The following is a 25,551-nucleotide window of genomic DNA, read 5'->3' as shown; positions in this document are numbered from 1 at the left end:
ATCAACCTTTCAGGTTAATTGGGTTTGAATGGATCTGGATGTGTAGGTCAAAAGGTTTTTATAACTCCTCCAGCCCCTATAAACCTCTGCCAGCTATGGATGCTCTCTGGTTTTTCATATCTTTTTTCCTGAAGGGGTCTGATGAGAACTATAAAAAATAATGGATGTGGGGTATTTAGTATATTTTCTGTCATGTAGGAAACCCTCAAGAAGTGAAACATAGTTATAGTAACTGGTGGGGATTCATATTATGGCATTTCTATTCTTTATTAATGAAAAATACCTGATGACAAAGTTAATTATTTTTTAAAAATCCATGGTAACTGAAAGATTCAGTTATTATGAATTTCAAATTACCCTATCAGCTCTTACCTCCATGTTATGACTGGAGGGTCTGCTTGAAAATTGTTCAGTCTAAAAACATATTCAGTCCTTGATACCCTTTTGTACACAATGTCTTTAATAGTTAGATATAGGTATAGTCTGTATCCTTGAATCACTAGTAGGAATGCCTAAAAGTGAGAATTATGAGCTAGTAAGCAGAAGACAGAAACAAAAAGGAAATTCATTTGTTATCGAGTAACTTAGAAACAATATTGTTATTATACAATTTGGGGGTAGGAATTTGGGGCCAGGCCCAGAAGTGCTCAAGGGTTATTCCTGACTCTAGTTCAGGGCTTACTGCCGGCTGAGAATCATATGTGGTGCCAGGGACTTGAACTAGTGTTGGTCATGTGCAAGGTAAATGCCTTAACTCTTGAATATGATAGACATCTATTGACTGAATGACTAACTAAATTAATGATGAATGTATGAAAACATTAGCTACTTTATAAAATATACTGTTTCAACTCAATATATGACTGCATTATTTACATTGTACAGTTTACTGTTTCAAGTAATTCTACATAGAAGAATGTAACAGTAAAAGATGCTAGTGAGGTCAGTTTCTGAGATGTAGAAGTCACTGGGTTGGATCCTGGGCAAGTAGAACATTCACAAAGAAGCCCCCACCAGCCACTTCAAGAGAATAACTCACTTTATTTTAGATAGGAAAGTGATATTTACCGTATATTAGGAGAAAGTAGGTGTGAATTTTGTGACAGCCAATCAAGTATGCTGTGAAAAGGGATTAAAATGGGGTGTGTGCTTCTGTGTTTAGGGAAAACAGGATATAGGGGATAAGGGAAAGCAGGGTGTGTGCTTAGTGTGATTGGCTACATGTAATCAATTCATTTATATATTGATTTGAATTAGTAAATTTTATAATGAGCCTATGTTTTCATTCTTTTAGTCCAGGGGTCCCCAGACCCCTGACCCAGGGGCCACATGTGGTCTGTCGAGGACATTTAGCCAGCCCATTTGGTGGTGCTTTTGCCCCTGTTGTCTGTCCTGCTAAGCAGCTGACTCGTCCCGGGCCATACATAGTACACTTGTGTGGAATGTGCACTGCACTCTCTGACGCCCCTCCTTCTCTCTCTGTCTCAACTCCTCTTCTTTTTTTTTTTTTAGCGGGGGGGGGGGGGGCGGGGGGGGATCCACACCCGGGAGTGCGTAGGGTTACTCCTGGCTCTGCGCTCAGAAACCGCTCCTGGCAGGCTCGGGGGGACCATATGGGATGCCGGGATTCGAACCACCATTCGGCTGCTTGCAAGGCAAACACCCTACCGTTGTGCTATCTCTTCGGCCCCAACAACTCCTCTTCTTAATCTCTGGTAAGGGATCATCAAACTACAGCCTGTGGGCCACTATTGTTCATAGTTTGTTTGTTTTTTTTATCTATAATCTGACTCTCCAATGGACTGAGAAAGGGACAGTGAACTGGCCCTGTGTTTAAAAAGTTTGAGGACACCTCATTCAGTCAATGAATGCATATTGTCTGCCTATTGTGTACCAAGGGCTTAGCATATGTCTAGAAATAAAACAAAAATCTCTGCCCTCAAGGATCTTAGATTCTAGCAGAGAAGGTTGACAGTATGTATAATTAATAAGTGATAAGTGTAGTGTGTAAGGAGATAACAAGTTCTAGTATCACCAGAAAAGGAGGGGGAAAATGATTTCAAGAAGCTAAGCATTTTGGGATGGGAATAAAGTAGCAAAATGCAATATTTTCCCCCATTTTATTGAATAATTGACAAATGACATTATAATATTTTCAGATATACAGCATAAGACTTATTTTCTGTATATATTGTGAAATGATTATTGTGATAGGTTTGATGAATATCTATTACAAATTTTTAATTTTGTGGGCCACACCTGGTGATGCTAATGGGTCACTCCTGGCTGTGCACTCAGGAATCATTCCTGGCTCAGGGGAACATATGGGATGCCAGAAATCAAATCTGAGTTGGCCATATGCAAGGCAAATACCATCCCCCCATTACTAACATTCTGGCCCTCAATTACAATTTTTTGCTTGTGATCAGAACTTTTAACATCTATGCAGAGCAGCTTTCAACTATACAATGCAATATTATAAACTACACTATACATTATGTAAAAAGATGTATGGTATAGTCCTTCAATTTATTAGTAACTGAGAAGCTGTTGCTTTGAAGGTTGTATCCACTCTCCCTGTTGACCACTTCCAACTTCTGGTAACCCCTCATCTATTTGCTTGTTCTCTGAGTTTGGTTTTTTAGCAGAAGCACTTACGTGGACTTATAAACAAGATGTAAGACTGAATAGAGTAATGAAATCCTCATTACTAGTGAGATCAGATCAAAATTTGATTTAAATATAACAAAGAAATTGGTCAAGTATTTAACTAGATAAAAAAATTTTTCTAGGCTGGAGTGGTGGCACAAGTGGTAAGGTGTCTGTCTTGCCCACGGTAGCCTAGGACAGACCGCGATTCGGTCCCCTGGTGTTCCATATGGTCCCCCAAGCCAGGACAGATTTATGAGTGTTTAGCCAGGAGTAACCCCTGAGCATCACCGAGTGTGGCAAAAAAAAAAAAAAAAAGTGATTCTGTATATATTGAAACCCGAGAGCAAATGTCTAAGAAAATAAGGTGCCTAATATGTCAAAAAGAAAATAAGGAGGTGATGTGGTGGCATTGGAATAGGAATTGAGGATTTGGATTTGCAGGATAAAAGGCTATAAATGGTGAGAAATATAATATAGACCATAAACCAAGGGATGACTGTTAGCTTTTTTGTGGGATGAAACAATTAGCCAGAACCTGCTTTTGAGCAGAAGGACATGATCTGACTTTTTTTTTTTTTACAAAGTATGGCACCTTTCTGGTATTGTACAAGACAGAACTATTCATGCTAAACTTGTGCTTTTAGTTGTCAGCTAAAGTTAATAAGCATTTAGTGGCTTCAAATGGGGTCTCTGACAAGCAATATCAACATAGTCCTGGGAGGACAGGTTAGAAATGCAAATATAGGGGGCAAGAGAGATCGCACAGAGGGAGGATGCTTGCCTTGCACACAGCTGACCCCAAATTTGATTTCTGGCATCCTCCAAGCCTTGCCAGAGCCTAACTACAGAGCCAAAAGTAGCCCCTAAAAATGCACAATATTCTGATGCCAATTCAGATCAGCAGAATCAAAAATCCTCTGGTCAGGGTCAGAGAATTGAGTTTAACACAAAGTTAACATCTGGGAAAGATTTTAAAACAAAGGTTCCCAGTATGTTTTAGGGTTAAAGTAAATCCAATATTCCTCCCACTTAATGTAGAGCCATTTACTCTGTGCTGGTTACAGCAAATAGCTAGTTCCCTTCAATTACAAGAAGTAGAAAAACAGGGTCAGAGAGATAGCACAGTGGTAGGGTGTTTGCCTAGCACGCAATCAACCCAGGACTGACCGTGTTTCGAAACCCAGAATTCCATATGATTCCTCATGCCTTGCCAGGAGCGATTTCTGGAGTGCAAATCCAGGATGTAATCTCTGAGTGCTTCTGGGGTGTGACCCAAAACAAACAAAAACAAAAATAAAAACAAGTATAAATCTATATATTAGAGAAAACTGAAATATCTTAGATTTGAAAGATTTTATATTTTAGAGGGTTTTTATGTGATCCCGCAAAAAAAAAAAAAAAAAAAAAAAAAAAAGGTACTATTCCCAACATCAGTGGAAGCCACTGCTAGAGTTCTTTGTTCAATTGTAATAATATTTCCCAACATATTTTTCCTGGTATAAAGTATAGAGTCATTGGAAAAACTTTAGCATACATTAATAGTTGGCTAATCATGTTAGCAAATGGCAGTCATTTTATTTGGTTAATCATTGGCACATCCAATTGTTCTCTTTATCTAAAGACTCTTCATAATATGTTGAACAGTCTGCATTTATTTGGAGCATTTTCATTAATTCTTAGTAATATTTTCAAAAAAAAACAACTCCTTTCTTAGTTGATATGTCCCGTGTTCACCTCTAGAATCATTAATTCTGATCATCAAGTTTATGGCAAATACGTGAATGTACTGACATGCCAAGTTCCTAGTGTACCAGATTTTGTGCCAGGAGCTGGTGAAGACACTGCTATAGCCAGAACATTCTCCACACTTTGATTTTATGAGGAAGGTAGCATCAAAAAACAAGTTAATATTTAACATTTTTAAATTATCTCAGTGTATGGCTCTATCAACAATTTGTACAGTGCTTTTCAAAACAACCATCTTATTAAATGTTTTCTGCTGTGCTTACAAAGGCATAAAAGTAATCTGCTGTTTGGTGTGTGGTCTACAAACCAGCCCCATAGACGGCCTCTCTGGTTGCTGATTAGAAGAGGCAAACTTCCAATCGCCTAAGACCTGTGAGGCCAAATCCCCATTGTGGTTTCCCATGAACATTTGAGAACAGTGCAGTATGTTTTCAACAAGAGATAAATGCATTTTAGCATTCAATCACCAGCTCATTTTTTAAGTAGCACTTAGCCAGAACATCCTACTATTCCCTAAGCATCCAAATTAAACAAGACCGGCATTTCTATTTGTGTGCACACTTAGAATTTTTGAAATGAATTGCATAAATATTTACTGAGAAAAAAAACAAATTTTGATTAATCTGTTTTTGTAGTGCAGTATTTTCCATGACTTGATTCACAGAACACTAAATTTCTGGGATGTTAGTAAGGAATTATAAAAAGAGAAAACTTTTAGTATTCAACTTTAGGAAATAGTGAATTAAGCATAGATTTCTTCAGGATTTCTCAGAGCCCCTAGTGTATTAATGTCCACTGTAAAACACGTCTCAACTTTAACCAGAAAATGCTTTTCTTATAGGTCATCTTATGAGATCACTTTCTAGCACAGTGGAAATACTGCTTTTTTTAAAATAAAAGTAACAATGATTTTTAAAAAAATTCCCAACATTCATTGGATATTTTCTACACCCCCCCTTCTTCTCTGGTGACCTGCGTCCTGTTGTTCTGTAATTATTTTATTTTGTCTGTTCATCTGTTTTGTTCCATTATAATTTTTCATTCAAGTGCAATCATCCAATATTTGTCCTTATTTCCCTTTTTTTTAATGGTAAATTTCCATCTTTTTATGGTTGAGTACTATTCCATTGTAGATAGATGAGATAAATAGATAGATAAATAGATTAAATAGATAAATAGATAGATGATAGATAGATTAGATAGATAGATGGATAGATATAGATAGATAGATAGATAGATAGATAGATAGATAGATAGATAGATAGATAGATAGATAGATAGATAGATAGAAGGATGGATGGAGAATGCAACACCTTCTTTATCTGATTATACACAAAGAGGCATTCAGGTTGGTCCCATATGTTGGCTATTGTGAATAGTGCTGCAATAAATATAGGGGATTTATATAACTATTGAATTAGCTTTTTTATTTTCAGTTTCTGGGTATCATAGATACCTAGAAAATAAGATTGTTGTATCTTATAGTTCTATATCTTTTTAGTTTTCTGGGAGAAGTTGAGGACCTCAAGTACTACTCAGGGACAGACTGGGTATTGCACCTAATTACTAGCTACCTTCATCCACTTCTTCATTTTTTGAGTGAGTCATTTGGTAGGGGTACATTTTCTAGGACTACATCCAGAACATTACTGAAAGGAAGCAATCAAACCCAGAGCACCCACATGCAAGCCATGCACTCCAACCCTTTGAGTCAGCACCCTAGTTTTAGTCTTTGAGGAAACTCCAGACTCTTCAGAATGGTTACATAATTCACATCCCTGCTAATAGCATATGAGAGTTCCTCTTCCTTCACACATTCTCCAGAATTTACCTTCTAACATAAGCTGTTCTTGCTGTATGAAATGTTATTTCAATTATAGTTTTCACTTGAGTTACCTTAATAAGTATAAATGTGCTTTTACTTTGTGTGTGTGTGTGTGTGTGTGTGTGTGTGTGTGTGTGTGTGTGTGTGTGGTTTTTGGGTCACACCCGGCAGTGCTCAGGGGTTATTTCTGGCTCCAGGCTCAGAAATTGCTCCTGGCAGGCACCGGGAACCATATGGGGAGCCAGGATTCGAACCGATGACCTCCTGCATGAAAGGCAAACGCCTTACCTCCATGCTATTTCTCCGGCCCCTTGCTTTTACATTCTTAAAGTTGCCTGTTAGAGATCTCTGTGTCCTTTTTAGGGAAGCATCTATTCATATCTATTGCCCATTTCTTATTGGGTTGTTTGGGGTCTTGTTGTTATTGTTGCTTCTGTATTGTATGAGTTCTTTGAATTCTTGGCTATTAGGCCCTTTTTAGAGTTTTGATATGTAAGCACCATTTCCCATTTTGTAGACTATCTTTTTATTCTGCTGAATTTTTTAGATGTGAAGAAAACTTTAACATTTTTTATAATATTATTTGTTTATTGTTTCTTCCTTTCACTTCTCAAATCACTGGGATCAAATCCTGAAAAACATCTCTGAGGCAGATACCATGAATGAATTGCCTTGTTTTCTTTCATATGTTTGATGGTTTAGGATTTTACATTCAAATCTATCATTCATTTTAGTTTATTTTCATGTTTTAAATTATAATGTGATTATTACATTCTTTTGTATGTAGCTGTTCCATTTTTCCTGCACTATTACTATTGTAGAAAGAGATTTTTTCTTACCCCTTATACAGTGGTAGCTTTTTTTTGTTGTAGATTAACTGTTTATATTTGTATGTGTTTATTTCTGGGTTCTCAATTCTATACTGACTTTTAATTTAATTAATTTTTATTCTAGTATCATATTACTTTTCCACGACCATATTATTTTAATTACTATTACTTTATAATATAGTTTGAAAACAGATCATGTGATGCTTCATTTTTCTTTTTCTCAAGATTAATTTAACTATTCAGAATATATTTTAGGTTGAATTTTAAATTTTGCTATTTTTTAATTTTTCTTAAATTTTTCTTAGAAATTTTATAGAGATTGCATTAAAGCTATATGTTGTTTTGAGTAAATTGGCCATTTCAGAAATATGAATTCTCCCATCTTATGAACATGGAATTTTTTCAGTCTCTTTGTGTTTGCTATTTTTTTAATGATGTCTTATGGGTTTTGTACAAGGTCTTTTATTGCACAGTCTTTTACCTTCTATATTAAATTTATTCCTACATATTCAATTAATTATCTAAGATTATGATTTGATAGTATTTTCTGAAAATTTTCTGCTAGCTTGTTTACCTACAGAGAAATCATCAGACTTTGTTGCATCAGTGTATCTTGTAGTCTTTCATATTATTGATATTGTGTATTAATCAAATCTGTTTGAATATTTCACTTGGAAAGCCAGATTCTAGGAGGTTCCTTTTGTATTTTTGTTCTTCAATCTCAGTGTTAGAGCCTATAATTGAGTATCAAGGAAATAATTAGCCTATAGTGAAATGATCACAAATAGACAACTCACTTTGTATAACCATCTAAAATATATTGGACTTCCAGAAATGATCTGTGAAAGCCCAACACTGCATATTATTTGAAAATTTTGTTTTCCCAAGAATTGGGGGGAAGGGTGTTGGAATCATTGAAAACAGTCTGCAGTTGCCTTAACAAAGTTTATTAGAAGTATATAAATTATAGCTCAGTTTAGCTCAGGAAACATTGATTGGGTCTCTCATCTCAAACACTTTGGTAAGCACAAGTTCTGTAAAACTTTGGTAGGAGATAATAGATTCTAGATGACATGAAATTTACCAACACAGATCATTTCAATATTCTGTGGTGATGGCAACTATCATAGTAACAGTTGACATTAATAAAGTGTCTACTGTTTCTTGTCCATTGCTCAAAAATAGATAAGTGGATTTATTTATTCAATGTGCATCAAAAAATTGGTTTGAGGTAGTTGCTATTCATTTGTTTGTTTGGGGGCCATACCCAGCAATGCTCAGAGATTACTCTGGCTAGCTCTGTGCTCATGAATCACTCATAAGTAGACCATCTGGGTGTTAGGAATAGAATCCAAGTTGGCCATATACCTACCTGCTATACTATCTCTCCAGCCTTAAGGGAAAACACTCTTAAGGAAATATCTCAGGCAGGGGAACTAGTAAAGTAGAGCCAAGTTTTATACATGGTAGGTACCACATGACTCCCAGAGCATCTCCAGGAAAGATTTCCTGAGCACAGAGCCAGGAGCAAGCCCTGAGCACTGTTGGATATGGCAGTGCCCCCCACAAAAAACAAGTATCCCTTATTTGGTAGCAGTTTTAATTATTTTTCTCTAACGGCATTGAAACATAAAACTTGTCTTACTTTTGAATCAGTTATTTCCTTTGTTGCCTTAAATGAGTTCACCTAGAAAACAAAATGTATTGATGTCACAGTGTCTTAGAAAAATCTTTTTCAGAAAATTCATTGATCAATTCACATTGATTCTTGATAACTATTGGTGCTATTCTTTAAAATTTTGTTCACAGCTTATAGGTGAGCCCTATTTATCATACTGGCCACATCACTGTTCCAAGCTGTTCTTTCCTCTCCCACTCTTTTGACAAGCACTATACTAAGCATTGTTGCCACAAGGATGGTGGTCATAAATTCATCAAACCTGGATAAACAATATTCTGAACCAAGTTTCCAAACCCAATAGATTTATTCCTGTGAGCAATTAAATCATCTCTGTTCTGACTTCCTCTCTATCTCAACTTGAACCACAGTCTACTGCAGGAACCAAACAATCGGCTACACATTTCTGTAGCCAAGAAATTGCTTCTGAGGATTCCAGATATGTTGTTTATTTTTTTAAGGCTGGTGAATATCAGTGAAACTGCAATTATTTTTACAACATGGAGTGGGGGGTGGAGGGACAGTGCATTTAAGGTCTGTAGACAACAGGGGAAATACAAGTCTCTGCAGCTGAGTCTTGGACTAGAAGCAGAAATGGAGGCCCATACTGGCGGATTGATCACAAAGTAAACAGAATGATGCTACATGCTGTTTCCAAAGAGACTTGGAGGAATACTGAGTCTCTGTTTAAAAAGAGCAATCTCAGGCCAGGGAGATAGCTCCATGGACTGGACTTGTGTGCATGCTTTTGTACACATGCCCAAGTTCCATCCAGTACTATGATTTCTATATCAGTAGTACCATGCCAGGAGCAATGCCAAGTATAGCCTCAAAACCCAAATAATCAATAAAAATAAGAACATTCTTTCAGAGTGGCTCTCCTTGAAATCTCTAGTCACTTAAATGGACCTTTAATAGTCTATTATCTAAATAAATTTTCCTATGATGTCATATTGGATATATCGAGTAATCCTACTAGACAGGGTGCTAAGGAGATAGTACACAGGGTAGTGTCCAGTAAGGCTGGAACACCACGGGGTTTGGCCCAATAAACAAAAAAAAAAATCCTCCTGCACAATTAGGGTACTAACTTTCTAAGAGGAAAAAGTACACCCTAATGTACCCCAGTTTCTATTAATTGATCATTCTCACCATGGTTAATTTTATTTTATTTTATTTTATTTTATTTTATTTTGTGTGCATGTGTTTGGTCCACACTCAGCAGTGCTCAGGTGTTACTCCTGGGTCTGCACTAAGAAATCACTCCTGGCAGTTTCCAGGGACCATATGGGATGCCAGGGATGAAAACCAAGTCTGTTATGTGCATGGCAAATACCCTACCTGCTATGCTACCACTCAGGCCCACCATGGCTAATTTTAAACGAATAGATCCTTCTTCTTTTTTTTTTTTTTTTTTTTTGGATCAGGAAATTAGAGTCAGACTTTGCATCACAAATGAAGTCTTTTTCTGAAGGAAGAGTTCCTCCACTTTCTCAGCCAGTATGATCTGATCACAAGTGTTGCTTCTGTCTAGACATTGGTTCCTAAACCAATACATGGATCAGAATTATTCAGGAACACAAATGAAAATCTGAAACCTCAGAGCCCTGCCAACCCAGGTCTTCTGACTTGAAAACTTAAACATTTTAAATTGAAGCAACAGTGCATCTTAACACTGGAAAATTTTCAGGTATATATATCTTAAAAATCAACATTTAAACACAAACATAAATCAGTATGTATATTAAGTTTTCCACTCAAAGTTCACTTTCATTAAACAGATATCTGTATTTTTAAAGCATTAATAATGATTCTGATTCAAGAAAGAGAGTATAATGCAACTAATCCTGATTTGATCCAAAGCACCATAGGGAACGATCCCTGAGCATAGAGTCAAAAGTAGCCACTGAGCACTGCCAGGGACAGACCCCCAAATAATAATAATAATAATAGTTTTGATTCAATTTTTAATCTCTAAGCCAACATTTGATTTTAGACATATATGCCATTCCTAGTCCTAATGGGGGTTTTATTTTGGATGGAATATTCTCCTTAATATCACCTATAAATTATTTACTCATAAAATTAGCTATATCTGGGCCAGAGAGATAGCATAGAGGCAGGGCGTTTGCCTTATAAGCAGAAGGGACGGGTTGGTTCAAATCCCAGCATCCCTATTGTCCCCCGAGCCTGCCAGGAGTGGGTCCTAAGTGCTCGCGGGTGTGACCCAAAAAACAACAACAACAACAAACAAAAAATTAGCCTACATCTCTGACCAAAAAATATCCTACGAAATTTACTAAAACTCTGGCAAAATCTATTTTTCCAGGACAAAAATACTGGTGAGCTTTAATATAGATTATCGTGTTCCCTTAGAACATCTAACTTATAACCTCTAGTTTTCTCAAGGATATTTCAGGAAGAATTCTAGTTTTACAAGTTCTTATCTAATAGGGATAAAAACCCCATAACATTTTATAATACAAGGGCACCTTCCTCCACCCTGAACATTTGCATGAGGACTTGACTTAGACCTCAAGTGATCGGACATCAGCCGTCCACCCCAAACCCTGGATCCCAACCTTAGAACTGGCACAGTTTCCTGTATGAGCACCAGGAATCAAATTCTCCCCTGTCCCCAGGGGAGGCCCTAATACCACTCTGGCACCAACTTGAGCCAGGGTAGGTTCATATGACACCCTAATGATGAGAAACAGCAACAATCTTGATCTAAGAACAGGTTGCCCTGCCTCATCACCTAACGGTGAGATGAAATCAGAAGACCTTCCATCCTAAGATCTGTGCCAAAACCAAGATCACTAATTACAGAAGACTGACTACAACAACCACGACCTGAGCAGAACTTTTCCTGGAACCATAAAGAAAGATTTTATCCTAGACTTCGTCCCAGGATCTGTGCAAAGACCAAGATCTATAATTACAGAAGACTGACTTTGACAACCACACTGAGCAGAACGTTTCCTGGCTCCATAAAAAAAGACTTTGGGGGGGTGGGGGGGGGTGTGTAAAGAGATAGCACAGTGGTAGGGTGTTTGCCTTGTGCACAGCTGACCCAGGACGAACCCAGGGTTGATTCCCTGGCATTCCCCATGTGGTTCCCTGAGCCTGCCAGGAGCGATTTCTCAGCACCAGAGTAGTCCATGAGTGCTGCCAGGATGTGGCCCCAAACAACAAGCAGCAGCAACATAAAGAAAGACTTTGGGGTTTGAAAACGAAACATGTCTGGAGCCTGTCTCATTAACAGTATGCTTCAAGGGTGGAGACGCCCTGTATCTCTTAGGTCCAGGGAATTTCCTTTCTAATTTTCCCAATATTTACTGCACCTATGCAAAATAAATAAATAAATAAATAAAAATAAAAACAACTTGCCACATTTGCCCCCCTTTCTTTTTTTTTTTTTGGTTTCACTCAGTTCCTTTATTGGTGGGGAGTACACGCAGAAAAGAGAACCACTCTTCAAATCCAGAGTCAAGAGGTTGACAAGTCTCTCCAGGCACTTAGCACCACTGTTCATGGACAGCTTCTCTGCCCTGTATCACCAGGCCAGGTCAGGAAGATGTATCCATTTCTGGGATATCAGTGGACACGATTGTTGTGGAGGAGGTATATAGGAGCCCATACCTGCTGCCCTCTCTGCCCTCTTCTTGACTGTAGGGTTCCACACTCAGCTGCTTCAGCCTTTTCTTGTAATCTTTGGATAGAAGTGGCTCTTCAGGTTGGCAGAATCAACGAAATACCTCAAGCAGGCCAAACAACCTGGCAGGTCCGGGTCAGGCACAGCTGCCGGGTCTGGCCAGGTTCGTGTAGAGCTTGGGGCCCCAGATCTCGGTGAATCTCATCCAGATCCGACCGCAGTTGCTTCGCCTTCATGTGGCGGGCCAGGGAGTGCACTCGGTGCCCTCCTGTGCGGTGGGAGCGACCCATAATCAAGAACGCCTGCCTAGAGGTAGAAAACCAAGCTGCGAGCACATCCCCCTTCACCTGTGCAACATTCCCATCTCCAATGCCGCCAATCTCCCTCCTCCTCCCCGCCCCTACTTGTATTCGAGACAGGCATTCTGCTTCTCTCACTCATTGTATTAAGCTATTCTAAGTTAGCGTCTTGAATTTAGATAACTGTTGATTAAATCCAGTTGTTCATGAAGTCCATTTTCCCCTCCATCCTCCTTTTCATGCCAATATGTTCGATATTAGATGGAGGAGAAGATGAATGAATGAATGAATGGCTCATCATGATACATTTTCTGTCGAGAATTTCCCTTTTCTTTACTAGAATACAGGGATTCAAACTGCTGTTTTGGGAAAATGCTTTGTAAAACAGTGTCAAGTCCTTCACAGAACCTTATGGACATTTAAAACATAAAGATGCTTTTCTTTCTTTTTCTTATTTTTGTGGTTTTTTTGGGAGGGGGGTGTCACATCCAGCAGCGCTCAGGGGTTACTCCTGGCTCTGCACTCAGGAATCATGCCTGGCAGCTCAAGGGACTATATGAGATTACAGGGACTCGAATCACCATCCATTTGGGGTTGACTGTGTGCAAAGCAAATAAATGCCCCTACCCACTGTGCTATTGCTCCGGCCCCTCTTCTTTCTCTTCTTTTTCTTTCCTTCTTCTCTTTCTTTCTTTTCTTTCTTATTCTTTCTTTCTTTCTTTCTTTCTTTCTTTCTTTTCTTCTCTTTCTTTCTTTCTTTCTTTCTTTTCTTCTTTCTTTCTTTCTTCTTTCTTTCTTTCTTTCTTTCTTTCTTTTTTTTTGTTTTTGGGCCCACACCCAGCCATGCTCAGGGGTTACTCCTGGTGTCTGCTCAGAATAGCTCCTGGCAGGCATGGGAGACCATATGGGACACCACGATTCGAACCCACCACCTTTGGTCCTGGATCTTCTGCTTGCAAGGTAAACGCCACTGTGCTGTCTCTCCGGGCCCCTTTCTCTCTTTTCTTTTGATCTGTCTTTTCTTTCTTTTCTTTCTTTCTTGTTTTTGGGTCACACTCAGCAGTGCTCCTGTCTTTTTGCTCAGAAATCACTCCTGGCAGGTTCAGTGGACCACATGGAATGCCAGGGATCAAATCCCAGTCAGCCCTATGCAAGACTAAAGTCCTACTCACTGTGCTATAGCTCCAGGTCACTAAAGAGGCATTTTTAAGGATAGCAGAGACACCTCATTTAAAGAAAAATTAGCAAATGAATAAGAAAGTCAAATCCATTCTCTCTCCAAGTAAACAAGCTCTTGGAAAATAGACAGGCCCTTCCTTCCTCCTGGCTGGCTGAAATAAATGTTGCAGAGTGAGTAAAAATAACCTAGTCCTGGGACAGGAATGATAGTACAGCCAGTAGGACATTTGCCTTGCACCTGGCAGACCAGGTTCTAGCCCCAGCATCCCATATGTTCCCTTGAGCACTGCCAGAAGTAATCCTGAACACAGAGCCAGTAGCAACTCCAGAGTATCGATGTGTATGGCACAAAAAGGACAAACAAACAACAATTGTAACCTAATCCTGTCCTTAAACTACAATAACCATCTGGTTCCTTGGTAATCATTGCCCTAACTAGGCTAAGAAGGCCAGCGGTCTTTAAGAATTCAATCATTCATCCAACTTTCCATGCCACCTTGTTTTTTACTTCTTTGTGGCTTAGGTAAAATCAGCTCAGGTAATGGGAATCAAGTGGTTGAATAGTTAACTCTCCTGGTATACTGACTTTCTGTCCTTCACAGTCTATGGCCAGAGCACCCCTTACCCTGCCCCCTGGAAGAATCTGCAGTTCTGTTTGCTTGTAGCACTACTGAACTATTAGACAACCTACTTCTTGAGTATTGATTCCTTCCCTTCAAAGTGAGTTAGGAGTATTCATATTCCAATCATGAATCTAGATCACTATATCACAATGAGACATTTAAGAGTCACATAAACAACCTTCCTTTTTTCCTTTAAAAAAAAAAAAAGAAAGAAAGAAATTAGGGACACATCTGGGGGGCTAGCAGTGTGGAGCTCATGGTTCTGCACCCTGATCCTATGGTGCACTGCTCAAGGGCACCAGAACTCTCACCTACAGTGCTCAGAGAACACTTTGCAGTTTTTATTTTTGAACCTGTGTTCCAGATCATAGAAAAGAATTGTTTCCCAAGGATCACTGGTAGATTACCAGTGAGCTGCCAGTGGTAGATTAATGTATTTTGCTAATGCATTATTAGTTTTAGCAGGGCCACATGAACTCATTTATATTATATAAGGAACACAAACATCTTTGTTTTATATTGAAAACAACTGTGAATGATTCATAGACTCAATCAATAGAAAAAGATTCACTATGAAGTAACTATTGAGAAGCAAACCTTAAATAGAACCAATGATTTGGCAATAATAGTAGAGAAACTAACCTTTTTTTTTTTGGTTTTTGGGTCACACCCGGCAGTGCTCAGGGGTTATTCCTGGCAGGCTCTGGAGACCATATGGGATGCCAGGGTTTGAACCCGGGTTTGTCCCGGGTTGTCCGTGTGTAAGGCAAATGTCCTACTGCTTGTGCTATCACTCCGGCTCTGAGAAACTAATCTTACTTGTGAAAAATCAAGGCTATGAAAACTAGAGTTAAGTGAGAAACAGAGAAAATACAGGTATAGTGTAATAATTATACTAAAATTATTCTTTAAAACATCAAATAACATTCTCCCCCCAAAAAGAGCAATTTTATAAATTGGCAAATAGTAAGTCAGTTAAATTTGGGAAAAGTGGAAGGTCACTAAATCACTGAATAAATTAATAATGTGCCATAGTACTTTTTGTTTGTTTTGTTTTAGGTTTGTTTTTTTGTTTGTTTGGTTTGGTTTGGTTTGATTTGGTTTGGCTTTTGGATCACATCCAGCAACGCTCAGAAATTACTCCTGTCTCTGTACTCAGAAGTCACTCCTGGCAGGCTTGGGGGACCATATTGGATTAAAACTGGGGGTCATCCTGTGTTGGTCATAGGCAGGACAAATGCCTCATCATTGTTCTATTGGTCCAGCCCCACCATTGTACTTTTAATGAGAATAAAAAAATGTTTTTAATGCAAATAATTATAAAATAAATATAAAACTCCCAAAAAGTTTGAAAAATATTATAGGGGTATAAAGAACTACTGTTTATGGAGTGGCTTAAGGTACTGGATAATCTACCTATGTATCTCCTTTTGTAGTTTAGAAATGGGAGTAATGAGGGATCAATTGATTGTATAGTTTGTCTAAGTTCACACAGTTGGTCATAGGTAGGACTGGGATTTGAAACCAGGTTTATCTAATTCTAAAGACTTTGACCCAAAGATCAAGAAAATCCAGCGAATTGAATGTCACACAGTGACCTATAATTCATGAAAATAGTACTAGTATATAAGACATGGCCCCCCAGGCACTGCCAGGAGTGACCCTTAAGCATTATGCCTTCAGTATTCTTTGAGCACCACTGACTATGGCCGAAGAAAGGAAAAAATATATAGTCATATATATTTATATCCAAAATCTCTTCTGAAGAACTTAAATTTAAAATAAATCAGGGGTCAGAGCAATAGCACAGCAGATAGCGTGTTTGCCTTGCACATGGCTGACCCAGGTTCGATCCCTGGCATTCCATGTGGCCCTCCAAACCTGCCAGGAGTGATTTTTTTTTTTTTGGCCAGGAATGATTTCTTTTTTTTTTTTTTTTTTTTTTTTGGTTTTTGGGCCACACCCCGGCGATGCTCAGGGGTTCTCCTGGCTGTCTGCTCAGAAATGGCTCCTGGCAGGCACGGGGGACCATATGGGACACCGGGATTCGAACCAACCACCTTTGGTCCTGGATCGGCTGCTTGCAAGGCAAACACCGCTGTGCTATCTCTCCGGGCCCCAGGAGTGATTTCTGAGTGCAGAGCCAGGAGTAACTCCTGAGCACTGTTGGGTATTGCCCCCAAATCAAATCAAATAAAACAAATTATGGTACTTGATTTTAAGTAAGATTATGCTTGCTGATAAGCAACCTAGTCAAGTTTAAATATAAAAAATTTTATTTATCAAAAAATTTTTTCATTTATTGGGGCCGGAGAGATAGCATGGAGGTAGAGCATTTGCCTTGCATGCAGAAGGACAGTGGTTTGAATCTCGGCATCTATATGGTCCCCCAAGCTTGCCAGGAGTGATTTCTGAGCATAGAGCCAGGAGTAACCCCTGAGCACTGCGGGGTGTGGCCCAAAACCCCCCCCCAAAAAATTACATTTATTTCAAGGAGCCTTCGTACATGAAAGATGGGAGCAGTTGGAGAGTATTCCAGATAGATCAAAAAAAGCATCAGAAAAAAACACAATTATAAACAGGAATACTCTCTGATGAGGAACCATTCCGGAAATATTACTTTGTATAGGTATTCGAAAGGAACAAGGAGACATGGGGAGTGGCAGAAACCTATTGACTTCTCTAGAACAAAGAGTTGTAATTGTATATAATTGGATGAAAGGATAGGAAAGGAATTTCAGGTTGATTGATGTGAAAAAAAAAAAACTACTGTGGCAAAAAAAAAAATAGCTGAGAGACATTTATGGGTAGGGAATGTCTCCTACAGAGTTTTATAATAAAGGTTCTTATTTTATCTCCAATTATAAATAAAATTCAAATGGCAAGGCATTAAATGTAGGTAAAGGTCTTATACTCCTATAGGCAACAATCTTGGAAACTGGAAGAGTCCAAATACTCTGTTCTGTTTGACTAGTTCAATTTTCAATAGATCTGTTATTTTTGTTGTCCTTTTTGTCTGCTTCTATCATTTTAGAATTGTAATACTGGGCCCGGAGAGATAGCACAGCGGTGTTTGCCTTGCAAGCAGCCGATACAGGACCAAAGGTGGTTGGTTCGAATCCCGGTGTCCCATATGGTCCCCCGTGCCTGCCAGGAGCTATTTCTGAGCAGACAGCCAGGAGTAACCCCTGAGCACTGCCGGATGTGACCCAAAAACTAAAAAAAAAAAAAGAATTGTAATGCTACAGCGAGTGCTGTGATGAACTAAATAAAATATACCAAAAAACTATCAGATAATTAGTATGCAACTTTTAGGAGATTCATTAAAAATATTTTATGATAGTCACTTATGGAAACCAACATTTATTCATTCAGCAAAATTGAGTGAATTCCTAAAATGGTCCAGGTTTGGCTCTAGGTTTATAGAACCTAGAAATTAAAACTTGACTTCTTCCTTTTAGTCTTTCAGTGGATAAAAGAGATTGCACAAGCCAGAGAGATAGGAAGGGGTATGACAATTGTTTTACACATGACCAAGCCCACTTTCATCCCAGGTATCTCATATGGTCTCCTGAGGACCTCCAGGAACAATCCCTGAGCATAGAGCCAGGAGTAAGTCCTGATCAGTGATGAATGTATGGATGTGGTTCAAAAACTAAAAGAGAGTCAAGATTAAGGGAAAATTATAAAGTCATCACATTGGATGCCAAAAAAATTATCATTCATTAATATTAATTAAGTATATAATTCAGCACTTTTTAAACCTCAACACAGATTTATTTACTCAGTGCCTACCAGGGGCAGAAGTATCCTTGTAATGTCCATCCAACAAAACAGAGTCTTTAGCCCCATGGAAACAGACTATAAATAAATTTTCCCAAGTAAATATATAATTCTAAACAGCAATGTGATAGGAAGAGCATACCATGGCAAATAATAGTAGGGGCCAGCTATACCCTTAGGTAGCTGCTGTCAGTAGGGATTTTTCTCAAAGGACAGAAGTTAGGGATGATGCCACTGCCTGTGTTGGTGCTTGGGGAGGGGGGATCTGAGTGAGCTGGGAGGAGGGTCCCTCAGTAAAAAGGGACAAGTGACAGGGCCAGAGAGATAGCATAGAGGCAGAGCATTTGACTTGCATGCAGAAGGACAGTGGTTCAAATCCCAGCATCCCATATGGTCCCCCCAATCCTGCCAGGAGCTATTTCTGAGCGTAGAGCCAGGAGTAACCCCTGAGTGCTGCCGGGTGTGACCCCCCCCAAAAAAGGGGGGGTCAAGTGAACTGGAGGGGTTGAGGCACTTGCTTTACATGCAACTGGCCCCAGTTTGGTCCCCCAAGCTCTGCCAGGAGTGATTCCTGAGCACCAGCTATGTATGACACAAAACCCAAAAATGTTAAAGCAAGAAATGGTATATGATAAACCCAAATTTTTCAAAGAAAGTTACATGTTCAAGATTATACAAAAGGTTTTCTCATTAGAAATAAAGGGGAGTGTTGATGGTGGGAAGGTTGCACTGGTGAAGGGGGTGTACTTTTTTTATGACTGAAACCCAACTACAAACATGTTTGTAATCATGGTGCTTAAATAAATATATTAATTAAAATTGTATTTTAAATTGGAACTACTGCATAGATTTATTACTGCATTATTAGCAAAAAGAAGACAGTGAGAAAGGAAGAGGAGAGGGAGCATAAAAAAAGACATGAATTTTGTGTTTATCTGTATCTCTTATTTAAAGGTTTATAAAATACAGAAAAGAAAAATACACTTGAAACCTTACCTTTGTGTTTTAAAAGCGTAAAACAGGCAGGTATAACTAACCCTCATTCATAAATGTATCTATGTCTCAGGTGTATGGTACCAGAGCTCAGGAAATAGCATATCCAGTAAGGGGGAGCTGTGGCTTCATGTCCATTATTGTCTTAGCTTTCTTTGAATAGAATGAACATACATTTTGTTAACATACATAATTGCAATGAACATACATCTTAAGTAGTGTGAAACTAGCTGTCTGGGCACAACATTTACAAGATCAAGAGAAAAAATGTGCTCTGGCATATTATAAACCAGATTGCTTTGGACAGAGTGAAATTGATGTGTATGTGTATGTGTGTGTGTGTGTGTGTGTGTGTGTGTGTGTGTGTGTGTGTGTAGATAGGTAGGTGGATAGATGAAAAGTAGGTGATAGATAGATAGATGATAGATAAAGAAAGATTAAAAAACATTAGCCAAAAATATTGCCAATGATGGGAAGGAGAAAAAGAGTACCGAAAAAGGTAGACTTTTGTCTTCGTTTGATAAACGCCTTTTATCTAGCATGTGATTTCATACTCCATATAGTCATATGTTCCAATTGTCTCCGTTGTGTTTAGAGACAGCATCTCAAAGTCATATCCTTTAAATGCCGTTCCCTTTAAGAACCTCAACAGGCAGCTGGGCAGCTTTTGAAGTGGCTTTAATATTAAAAAAATTCCCCATCAGAAAGGCTGCAGGGCTTTGGCCCTTTCAAGGAGTAAACAGATTTGAAAGTCGCTGCTTGAGGGAGTGGCCCCAGCAGTGGCCAAAGGGTTTGACAGCAGTTTCTTTCCCAGAGAAGGGCCTGAAACGAAACGTCTAGTTCTGTTTTTAGAAAAGCTAAATCAGGAGGAGCAAATAGTTTCCTGGGCTTTTGCATCCAGTATAGGTTTTATTTACAGAACTGGAAAAGCTGGAGCCATCAGGTAATGGCCTAGGCTCCTAGCAATGTCAAAGGGATAAGATACTGCTGCACCCAACAGGCTGTTTCTAACACACATCAAGCTTGGTAGCAGGGACTCTCTTTGAGTGCAAGATAAGCAAACAGACTTCCAGCATCCTAGTGAAGTTGCTTTAATCTCCTGAGATGAAAGGGCAGCAATGGTTTCCTTTGACTTCACTACCAAAGGCTTTAGCAACCCCATTTGAAAATAAAGGAAGTGGTTGGTTGTTCGGTAAGTTCTTGTTCATTTTGTGTGCCTATTTACATTGCCATTAGGTTCACAGATCTTAGCAGCTACGACACTTGTCCTACATTACATACATCTCAGAATGACTGTACATTTGGGTAACACCCTATAAACAGCAAGGATGTGGGTCACACCCTACATTTTCTCAGCATACTGTTGCACAAAATAAAACTCATAGCAGATTAATTTTTTTTAAATCTAAGGAAAGGAACATGTAATAGGAGAGTAACCTAATTCTATAGGACTTAGAGTAGTGAAGAGAGTCATTTGCCTCCAAATTCCTTCCAGGTGCAAAGCAAGTTTTTTCAGCCTGTTTGAAAACCAGTTGTATTATTAATTCCCTTTAAAAACAACTCATCTCTTTAATCAAGCAGTTTTGACACCTTCCTTCTTAGTCACTCAGTCCCTGAACTACCTTTGTTATAACAGTTACCTAAAATTATTTATTTACATTTCTCTCTTCCCTCACTAAAGAGATGTTCAACTCTTATTTTTATCTTTGTACCTTCAATCCCAAGCATAATTCTTGTTAATGCTAATGTTTAAGAACTCTTTGGTAAAGAGTGAGTGGACCATTTAAAAACTTCATCCAGGTAATAGTAAGTAAATGTTGTTTGAGCCACTAATTCTTAGTGTCTCATAAGTATATATATGTGATCCCACTTAATTCTCACACAAACATCCCTATGGATAAGTGTTATTATTCTTGCTTCTTAATGAAAAAATTAATACTTAATAAGGTGAATTTCACCAAAATCTAATGAATAAGTCACATGACCAGAATTTGACTCAGCTAGTCTGGCTCCTAAGATTGTGTTCCACCTCTATTGCACAATTTGTTTTTATAATTTCTTTAGAGAGAGAGAGAGAGAGAGAGAGAGAGAGAGAGAGAGAGAGAGAGAGAGATTAAGGGGCCAGAGCAGTGGCATAGCAGTAGGGTGTTTGCCTTGAACAAGGCTAACCTAGGATGGATCGCGGTTCGATCCCCCGGAGTCCCATATGGTCCCCCAAGCCAGGAGCGATTTCTGAGCACAGAGCAGGAGTAACCTCTGAGTGTCACTAGGTGTGGCCAAAAAAAAAAAAAGAGAGAGAGATATTAAAATAATTTCCATACAGCTGCTTTTAATTACAGCCATTTTTTTATTGAAACAAATATTAATCTCAAAGCTTTAAGAAGTTAATTAAAAGGCACGAATACAAGGCCCAGCCTGTACTTCTGAGTTCAGGGGATGTATGCAGAGCTGGGTATAAGAACATGAGTTAGATCCTGTTCCTCTGCTGGGTGAGTGAGTCCTAGAGGCTTCCAGCACCGCAGGATCTGGGCATCACTATAGCAAGATTCAAACATGGAGGCATCTAGTCCAAAGAATCGTTAGATGTGGCCTCCAACTCCCATCAGCACTCCTGTGAAGGACCCTCCCAGCCCCCAAGACTTGTCATTTATGGTTTCATTAACATTTGTGTTTCTTGATAGAAGAAACTCCAGACAGTCTCACGTCCTAAGTCTTTTCTATCACACTATACACCTCATAAGTGTATTTCTATAACCACAGATCTGCATGCAGAATCTATGAAGCATTTAGCAACTCTCCCTTATTATTTAAAGGGAAGCTGTTGTGGAATTTTTAGTAAAGTTCTTGTTCTCTCTGCCTCATATTTTGAACATTTGATATTATTTCAGGTTCCCTTACAAAACATATTCATTCAGAAGAAGGTATTATTTAAAAATTAGTCATCTGTGTTCTTAGCTAAATCACGTGCTAATACTTAAGAATTAAGATCGCATTTTAAGGAATTTAGTTTGGTCAGTATGGACATGAGAGCAGCCTAAGGTAAATGTTTCTTTTCTTGGGGTGCAGGGCTGAAACAATTACTCTAATTATGAATGATTTGCTGCCTAGACAGGTTACCTAGCTTCTAACTATATCCGACTGTTTCTCAAAGCACCATTTTGACTTTTAACAATAATTCACCACAACTTAAGACACCAAATATTTGGGTTAAAAATTATTAAGCTCAGAAAGATTGTACATGTTGAAGTTCAATCTTCACTATTTGTTTTATTTTTCCTTCTGGTTTTGTTTTTATTTTGGGGGGTTGCCACACCCCGTGGCATTCAGGGATTACTCCTAGTTCAGAGTTCAGAAATCGCTCCTGGCTCAGGGGACCATATGGGATGCCAGGGGATCAAACCGATTGATTGATTGGCCTCGTGCAAGGCAAAAGCCCTACCACTGTGCTACCACTCTGGCCCCATTCACTTTTTTATGGGTAACAAGAAGACATGGCTGAAATAAAGGATTTCTGTCCTTCAAATTGCATTGTCACTTTTACCATCATAACCATGAATATGTAAAAAGTAAGTCTTTGGTCGCACTTAAGATTTAATAAGCAGTAAGAAATAGATGTTAGAGAACCAATACCAGAAATTAAGAAAAACCTTTCTCCCAAATAGGAGAAACTATATTTGCATTTGGGAAAAACATGGGAAATACAAATCATGTGTATCAGAATTTCCTGCTATCCAAACTTCAGAAGAGAGGTATGTAAGGCAAGCCTTGGTGCGCAGGCTAGGAAAGTTTGCACTGAAAGTTGTCAGTGCTTTCTCCCTGGAACTAGTTCTGAATAGTTTCTAAATGGTATTTTTATTTTCAAATTACATGAAAAGTCACATTTACAGAAATCCACTATTTCAAGTGATAGAATCATATTTATTCCGGGCTGTTCCTGAATGTGTGTTGATTTTAAAATATAGAATATAATATAGAATAGTGCCAAGAGATCAATTCCTGGAAAGACATTAATTTTTTGCTAGAGTAAAATATGTAATGGTAGTGATGGAATACCATATAACACCTACAGGAGTGTCTTACAATCACTTTCTTCTGGCTCCATATCTGCTGTCAAGAATCACATTTACTTAACTAAATGATACTGTAGCTAATTTTAATTGCCTCATATAATTGTTTATATTGAATTAAGTTAATCCTTTTAAAAATATTCACAGAGCATTTTGATAGATTTGTGTTATATATTAATTTCTTCAAATTATTCTTAGTTAAAACAAATGAAAAGGGGGCCTGAGACATAGCTAATACAGTGGGTAAGGTATTTGTCTTGCATGCACCAAATTCAATCCCTGGCATCCTGTATGGTCCCCTGAGCACAACCAGAAGTGATTGCTGAGTATGGAATCAGAAGTAATCCCTAAAAATCACCAGGTATGGCCCAAAAACAAAAAAATAAAAAAATAAAAAAATTTTAAATGACAAGTCAATAGTGCTTCACTACCTTAAAAGCCTACTCTCATAATTAAACCCAAAAACGATAACTATGTGAATTGAAATTAGGTCTTCTTTGAGAAACATTGTCTTCAAGGTAAAACATTTTTTTGTTTCCTTGTAATAAGTATGGAGACAAATATACACACACACATATATAGTAATGATTATTTTCTAAACTATATATTTCTTTAACACCTAGGATTATCTTTGTCAAATAATGGCCCCATGAGTTTGCTCAGTACTTAGCACAAAATAAAAGTAGGTACTTACTCCATTGAGTAAATAAAAGGATAAGTAAATGCTTCTTTAAATAAATGCACCCTCTATTATCCTTTCAAAAATATTGGATGCAGGGCTGGAGTGATGGCGCAGCAGTAGGGCGTTTGTCTTACATGCACTGACCCAGGATGGACCAAGGTTAGAACCCCGGCCTTCCAATATGATCCCCCAAGCCAGGAGCAACTTCTGAGTGCATAGCCAGAAGTAACCCCTGTGTGGCCCAAAATAAATAAATAAATATATATATATGTATATATATATGTATATATAGGATAGTATTTTTCTCCATTGTTCTTTGTAAATAACCTTTTTATTATTGTGCTTTAATTCTTGTAAGCAATCTTTTTTAGTTGATCAAATGTATTTTGTTGACTGCTTTTTTTTTTGGGGGGGGGGGGCACACCTGATGATGCTCAGGGGTTACTCCTGGCTCTGCACTCAGAAATCACTCTTGGGTTGGTGGACCATATGGGACTTCAGGGGATTGAACCTCGATCTGTCCTAGGTCAGCCTTGTACAAGGCAAACGCCCTACCGCTGCACCTCCACTCTGGCCCTTTTGTTGACTGCGTGATAAATGCTAGGAAATATATTTTATCTCTCTTTAAATTCTAAATAAAGGGAAATAAAAATGTGGAAATCATCATGGTTAAAATTTTTAGCCATGAGTTAAATTCAAATCATCACCTCTAAACACTTCAGAGGCAAATGGGGCCATTCCCCTTATAAATGCATTTTAAACTGGTTGACAAAGAAAAGGAAAACTTCTGATTAGAAATAATGGGAAAATGACCAGATTTATCAGGAGGAGTGTTATTTTTAAAAGCACTATAGTTTTCAAAGAAAGAAGATATCATATTCAACTGTGTTGGAGTACAGAATAATTTAGAAAAAAGGATAAACCAACTTCATAAGTAACTGGATAAGGTACATTGGGCTTCTCGCCTGGTGGAGTGAAAAGCAAAGAGAAGAGTGCCTGTATCTCATTTTTATTTTCTTAATATCAAGATATTTCTAAGAGGGGCCGGGCGGTGGCGCTAAAGGTAAGGTGCCTGCCTTGCCTGCACTAGCCTTGGACGGACCGCGGTTCGATCCCCCGGTGTCCCATATGGTCCCCCAAGACAGGAGCAACTTCTGAGCACATAGCCAGGAGTAACCCCTGAGCGTTACTGGGTGTGGCCCAAAAAACCAAAAAAAAAAAAAAAAAAAAAAAAAAAAAGATATTTCTAAGAAGAGAGAGACAGATGGAGAGATGTTTAGTACAATAAGAGGATTCCACAAACCTCCCATTTGAGGTGTTCTACCCTCCCACATGGATGGTTAGCTTTGCCACAAACTTCAGACCCCTTTCAGGAACAAGTCTTGAAGGTGACTTTGGTTTTTAGTTTAGCTTGATTTTTGGACCACACCTGACATGACCACAATCCATCACCTGCATGTAAGACAAGTACCTTCACCCCTATTCTATCTCCTGGGCCCCTTAGCATGACTTCTGAATACATCTTAAAGCATGTGTAGA

The 25,551-nt window shown here is 38.5% G+C and overlaps 1 protein-coding gene and 1 pseudogene across 1 annotated transcript in view; one reads left to right on the top strand and one right to left on the bottom strand.

The window, feature by feature from the left end:
- The window catches only part of NTN4 (netrin 4), a 144,330-nt gene that overhangs the window by 86,811 nt on the left and 31,968 nt on the right, over positions 1–25,551 (top strand). The window lies entirely within an intron of this gene.
- Positions 12,301–12,676, bottom strand: LOC126021968 (zinc finger protein 593-like; annotated as a pseudogene).

Source organism: Suncus etruscus, chromosome 11 (genome assembly GCF_024139225.1).
Source record: "Suncus etruscus isolate mSunEtr1 chromosome 11, mSunEtr1.pri.cur, whole genome shotgun sequence".
Classification (NCBI taxonomy): Eukaryota; Metazoa; Chordata; class Mammalia; order Eulipotyphla; family Soricidae; genus Suncus; species Suncus etruscus.
Note: the sequence above shows the minus strand (reverse complement) of the source record. Positions and strands in the feature narration are given on the sequence as shown.